We start from the raw sequence: 7349 nt of genomic DNA, 5'->3' as shown, positions 1-7349 counted from the left end.
TAAGACGCTGGAATAATGCCAAGAGTAATGTAACACCAATGCCTTTCAAAACACCTATGATTTGGCGTGAAGCTGTCAGCCACGATGAATGTTATTTCTGTTCAACCAAAACTTTCGGATTTAATGCTAAAAATTCTCATAATATTAAATATCCAAATGTAGCAAGTGTTACAAAACCCACTCCTTATAAATCCGATGATAGTCCTCCAACTCCTCCATTTTTGAAATAAAAAGTTGAGGACGATACAGGTTGTGAAGATACTGAAGATCATGAATCCGAAAATACCGCTTCAATTTATGATGAATTTTCTGATTCTACTCCGATTTTATTTGATCAGGCTGCACTAAATGACTTGGTCAGGGATTTAGGCTTATCTAAAGATAAATCCGAGTTACTAAGCTCAAGACTTAAAGAGAGAAATCTCTTTGCCCTAGGAACTACTTTTTGTTGGTATCGGGAAAAATCATTAGTCGGGTTTTTTTCTGAAGGCGGTAACTATGTTTTTTGCAATGATGTTAGTGGCTTCATGCAAAAGTTGGGACTACTTTATGATACTTCTCATTGGAGATTGTTTATTGATTCCTTTAAGAGAAGCTTGAAAGCAGTTTTATTGCATAACTCAAATAAATACGCTTCCATACCTATTGCTCATTCCGTTTACTTAAATGAATCATATGAAAACGTACAAACTATTCTTGAAGCGATTGAATATGAACAACATAAATGGCAAGTATGTGGAGATTTAAAAATTATTTGCATGCTTCTTGGACAACAGTCGGGTTATACAAAATACCCGTGCTTTATATGTTTGTGGGATAGCAGAGATAGAGCTCAGCATTATGTTAAAAAGGTTTGGCCTCTTCGTAAAATTCTCAAAGCAGGAGACCCCAACATTCTCGAAGAACCTTTGATTGATGCCAAAAAGGTTCTATTATCCCCACTTCATATTAAATTAGGAATAATGAAGCAATTTGTAAAGGCCCTTAATATTAGTGGTGCATGTTTCAAGTATCTTATAGATAAATTCGCTAATTTAAGTGACGCCAAAATAAAAGAAGGAATATTTGTTGGACCACAGATACGAGAATTGATGAAAACGACAGAGTTTGAAGATGTTATGACAACCGTTGAAAGAGAAGCTTGGATCAGCTTCAAAAAAGTTGTCAAGGGTTTTTTAGGCAATAATAAAGCTAGTAATTATAAGGAACTAGTTGAAGATATGCTTAAAAACTTTAAGACCTTAGGTTGTAATATGAGCGTAAAATTGCATTATTTGCATTCCCACTTAGATTGGTTTCCAGAAAATTTAGGTGATGTTAGCGAAGAGCAAGGAGAGCGATTCCATCAGGACATCAAAGAGATGGAAAGACGTTATCAGGGAAAATGGTCTACATCAATGCTAGCTGACTATTGCTGGTCTCTTCAACGTGATGAGCTACATGCTCATCATAAAAGGCGTTCTGGCACTTTGGTAGATAAGAAAAAGAGATTCCATAAGTAAGATTTAAAGGGTTTGGGTTTAATAATTTGGAATTTGATGTTCAAGGCTTCAGAGTTTAGAGTTGGGGGTTTAAGGGATCAGGGCTTAGGGCTGGGATTTAAGGGATCAGGGTTTAGGGTTTAAGGGTCAATAGTTGTGGATTTAGTTATATAATAGGTTTGGGGTCGATCTGAGATCAGATTCGTAATCAGCGACCTCAAAAACCCATATATACAGTTTTCAGTCCAGGTTTTCAGGTTTATAGTTCAAAGTTTACAAGTTTAATGTGAATGCTCATGAGGTTGTTAGGCTATAACGGCGCAGGGTTTGGAATTCATCATGTTATATTAAAATGGCCGTAACTTTGCAAGAAAAAATCAGAGATGACCATTCGACAGCTCATTTTGAAGGAAAAGAGTAGAACTAAATGATGCAATTAGAAGAAAATAGCTAAAAAATTTTGTCATTTTTCGAGTATATAACCTCAAATATCTCAAAATCCTGACATGATGGGCCAATTCTGACCTCGGATTCGGATTCTACGCAGAAAATTACTTGGGAAACGACCCCCAGCTGCCCAACAACAAAACCTTGTAGACCTGTGTTATTCTTAACACATAATTCTGACTATACTGATTATATTGTACTAACAATTATAGATAAAGATTAATTAGGCTAAGAGACATTATTATATGCAAAACATATATTTTATGTACACGACATTACTATACTGTAAACAATGTATAGAGTTTTCGTAAAACCGCTTTCACAAAACCAAAAGACAAAAAATAAATAAATATATATTTATATATCTAGTTAAAAATCGAATTAAACATTATTAACAATAAGATATTTTAAAAATAATATGTAAATAATACTTGAAATCTCCATTGCATTCAATGCAATTGCGTAGCCAGTTAATAAATAAATGATACAGTTGAAATGTTTTTGCAGTTAATATTTTACAGTCTATAATATTACATTTTCATAATATATCTTCAATTATCATTGGTGGATAGCAATAAATTTTATTTTTTAAATTTCTACCTGAAAAGGTAATCAAGTAGCGTTAAATCCAGAGAATGAGCCGACCACGAAATTTGTCCAACACGTCCAATCCATCAATTAGAGAATATCTCTGTAATACATGACGTGCTTATGCATAATGTGGAAAACTGTCGTACTGATATGTATCACATTGTTGGGTTTAATTAAATAGATTTTCTAATAAAAGTTATATTTTTCAGATAAAAAATATGACATATTTGTTAATAATCTATCAATAAAATAAAAGTCGATTATCAATTGTCATACTAGAGACATTAATTTCATGTGACTGATAAAACCAATGAATTTTTTGCTGATTTTTTTAAGTTTGTTTTTCTGTGATTTGTAAATACATTTTTGGCCTCAGCACAAATCTGACAAATATATATATATATATATATACTGTCGTTGATGACTCATGATAAATTTAATTTTCATATTTGTTTTATTTACATATTATACATTATATAAATATATATATATATATATATATATATAATTTAATTTTCAAATTTGTTTTATTTACATATTATACATTATATATATATATATATATATATATATATATATATATATATATAATGTATAATATGTAAATAAAACAAATTTGAAAATTAAATTTATTATGAGTCATCAACGACAGTCAAAGGCATGCGAAAACATATCATTACAGCGTATAATGTTGAAACACTTCAACGTATATTGTTTTCATTCTTTAATCGATTACACATTTGCATTGAACGTAATGGATAACCTTTCAAACATTATTAACAATTTATAATATCTAAGTAATTTTTGATTTTTTATTCCATATAATATTCTTTTATAATCAATGCTCTTTCGAATTTTGGAGTAAAATGTTGTGTTTCTTTTAAAAAATTTGAGCTAGCTTATATCTTCTTTATATCTCAATGAAAAAAAGATAGTAAAAATTAGATTATTATTGCTCTGTAAATTCTCGTTAATATTATATGATTTCTAAAACATTTTTTCATACAACAAACAGTACGAACAGTTTACGAATAATTTAAAGTGATCATGTTAGGTAACTTATCCTTATAACTTAATTTTTTATATTGCTTAATCTTTTTTTATATTTCTATTTGTTTCATATAAATTTAAATACTTTTTAAATTTAGAAACTTGTTTCTTTTTTATTTTTTTAATATCTTTGTCATGTGAAAAATGTGCAGTTACATATTTGAAAAATTCATGAAGTACGAAGACGAATAGCATATCAAGTAAAACAATCGTGAGGTATATCGGTTGCACAGTCTCGAATAATATTTGAAACTTCGAGCGGTTGCTATCTGTCAGGAGAGAATGCTTGGCACTCGAGAAAAATGGAGAAAAAAACGAAGGACGCGATAAAATTCGAGCTCGATATTGGCTGCGTAACTTTAATTCTTTGATATATCTGGATTATTTATATCTATTTCTTATCTGCGAGTTTTTATCGTATTTTATTACTGACGGATACTATGCTATAGTAATAATGAGAAAAAAATATCGCTGTTGATTGTATGATAAAAGAATGATAAAGAAATATTTCGATATATATATTTTAAAATCAACAAGTTGTGAATGTTAAAAATAATATTATTTTGACTGCATTGAAATATTCATTATAAGCGTGAAGTATTCATTACAAGCAATGAGTTCGTAATGTCTGCATGTTCATCAATCTTCATCAAGATTAATCGATCTCGGTTAATCGATTTTATTGAAACTGACATGTCACACTTTCGCTTGTTGTTCATCCTTCATCATAGAATATATTGTAGTATTAAAATATATAAATATATATATATTTCCACGTAAAAAATCGTTCATTATGTCAATGCAATCATCATTATTATACGTCTTAGAAATCAGATTTGCCAAAGTAGAATATCACTAACGTTTTTGTATGTCAATATTAAATAACAATCTTGCAATATTAAAGTGCTTGATTTTTAATCACTTGCAAGCCTGACAGATAGAATCCATTAATTTTTTGAATGTATTATAGTGTTAGACTTTACAAAGTAAAAATAAGCTAGGATTTATATGGAAAAAATAGAAATAATACAATTTGTGTAATATATTTTACAATGATATACTAATTTATTCTATACAAATATCAGTACACTAATGTAACAAAGATGTTCAATTGACAAATAAAAAAAAGGAAAATTTTTTTTCCAAGATCAGAAGATACATAAAAACAATTTCTGTCAGTAATATGTGTGGATATATGTGTGTCTATGTTCATGTATTCTCATTTATTTCGGAGATTAAGAAATCGCATGAAAATAATATTTTCCAGCTAAAAGATTGTTTTTTTGTGACTCAAAATGCATAGTAAGACTTCTAAAATCTTCTTTGCGAACATTAGTGTCATCAATTGTATTCACCAAAATCTCTCCATATAATTCCATTTTATCATGTTGATTATCTAATTGAAAGGCTTCGTCGTGACAATTCGATAAAATTAAAAATTTAATAGCAGAATTTAATCATTCATCCTTTGAAAATATCTTGCAACCATTTTTGCATCTTCTATACTTTTAGTTTCTTAAACAACTTCAACACTACGAGCTGTATAAACAGAATAATAAAGTATATTATTTAAATATTAATGTTTTTTATTATAATAAATCTTGTACATATATAGAGAAATAAATAAGATATATTTACCAGGATTATATTTAAATGTTCCAGATTAATTCTGATTATGTTATCGTAATCCTTAGCTGTTTCATACGCTTTGACAGCTTCTTCATATTTACCTTCTGACTCTTTGACTTTAGCATATTGTATGTTAATTTTTGCCGAGGATATTTGCGGCAGAAGTTATCCTACTTTGTGCCAATTTTTTAATTTTATATATACAGAAGCAGCTTTGTCGAAATATTCAGACTTTTCGTATAATTGCGCAGCCTCTCTAAATTGCTAAAAATATGTACAGATTTATGCAATAGCAAGATATAATTAATTTTTTAAGACCTAACTAAGATGAATATATATATATATAAAATGAATACCTTCATTGATTCTAAAATCTTTGCACATTCTTTCCTTAATAATCTTGAGCTTTCATTATCCATGGCTATCCCAACACCTTTTCTACTATCGCCACATCTTATTGACATTCTTGTTATTCCTGCTTTGACTTCGATGAAGAGGATTTTGTGCAGCCAAAACAGACGAGGTATTGTAGTCGACCAGACCACGTTCGTAATTTGTCAAAGCTTTTGGATTGTTTCCTCTATACAAAAAAATGCTTTTATTAAACATCAATTCTTTGCAATATATGATAAAAACATTATTTTAACATTATTTAACATACATATTTCTAAAAAAACTTTATTGAAGATAAATAGCTGATTATTATGCATTATTGCTATGAAAAATCTTATTTATTTTTAATCACTTCTTAAAGTAATACAGTATATACACATTTAATAATATTTGTTAATCTTACGTAAACTCAAACTGTTGGGCGTATTCTTTAGCGATAAAAGGAATTTTTGTCGGGTTTTAACTTCTGTGTCAGACTTAACGCTTGTTCCCATTGCATTAAATCTCTTTTTAGATACAAGGCTTGTACAGGTTCGGAAGATTGTAGAAAATACTTTTCGGCTTTGTTATAATTTCCTAATAGTATACAAGCATGGCCACATAACAGTGCTAATTCGTCTATATTTTCCATATTTTGTAATGTCTAAACCATCGAAGCATCCTCTATTTGTCGATATACGCAAATGGCTGTGTACACACAAGTTGAATATTTTATAATATCTGCATAATAAAAATATAAAATTAATTATTTCATCTTACCAAATTCGACATTTGCAATAGCGTTTTGTCCCAATTTTAGCCATGCATCTTTTTGTGTATGGTATGTTTGATGTATGTATATGTGTGCATGCTACATCTATAATATGAGAAATAATATAATTATTTTGTCAAATATATGCTTAGTACATAACTACAAAAATATTACTACACAAAATTTTAGTGCTATACAGACATACATACGCACGCACGCATACACGCACGCACGCACACATATGTATAGGAACGCAATACACTCACTATATACTAGCTACATGCACATATGTATGTATTGAAACTTTCATAATTTATTAAATACTACTATTTTAGTACAATCAGAGCCACAAAAGTGACTTTGTGGCAGTCTATATATAAAAATTAATAAAATATGACTTTAATAATATAAAACAAGTACAGTAACATAATCAGATGCAAAAAATCATCTTGCAAAAATTTAATTATTACAAATATATAGAATTTAATTTAATAACCTATATTGTTCTTAAATAATCGTTAGAAAATGAAAATTTATAAGAAATATATCAACTGATAGAAGGCTTGTTATATTTATTATTCGTGAGAATCCTTAAGGATCTTCGGAATTTATTTGTTGAACTATTTCAAAACAGAATCAATACATTCTAATAATTAAAACTCTATTTACGTAATTTTTCTTTAAAAGACTAGAACATCACAAACGCGCGTAACGTGCGCTATTTATTTTGTGTGTGTGTGTGTGTGTGTGTGTGTGTACATATATATATATATATATATAATATGAAAAAGCGATTTAACTGGCGCGGATCAGCCCGACACGGTGTGATCGGAAAGTTATCAGATTGCGCAAAATCCACAGACCGTCGAACGATCCTCGCGAAGGAACCGGGCTGTATGGAGTCGCACCCCCAAGAGGCGTCTTGCGGACTTTTTTTGGCGAAGAAGTTGGCGTATCACGACTGGCTATGATCATCGACGATGGATCCTAATAATATTTCCGATCGA

The 7349-nt window shown here is 29.5% G+C and overlaps 1 long non-coding RNA gene across 1 annotated transcript; it reads right to left on the bottom strand.

The window, feature by feature from the left end:
* Positions 1–4612: 4612 nt before the first annotated feature.
* On the bottom strand, positions 4613–7347 carry LOC140669544 (uncharacterized). Its single transcript, XR_012047356.1, has 6 exons — positions 7206–7347; positions 6351–6447; positions 5995–6278; positions 5555–5778; positions 5208–5462; positions 4613–5108 (listed from the first exon to the last, which is right to left on the bottom strand). It is a non-coding gene; the product is annotated as an uncharacterized lncRNA (long non-coding RNA).
* Between the last annotated feature and the right edge of the window lie 2 nt (positions 7348–7349).

The sequence above is a fragment of the Anoplolepis gracilipes genome, chromosome 9 (assembly GCF_047496725.1).
Source record: "Anoplolepis gracilipes chromosome 9, ASM4749672v1, whole genome shotgun sequence".
Classification (NCBI taxonomy): domain Eukaryota; kingdom Metazoa; phylum Arthropoda; class Insecta; order Hymenoptera; family Formicidae; genus Anoplolepis; species Anoplolepis gracilipes.
The sequence above is the reverse complement of the archived record's forward strand: the minus strand, read 5'-3'. Positions and strand labels throughout refer to the sequence as shown.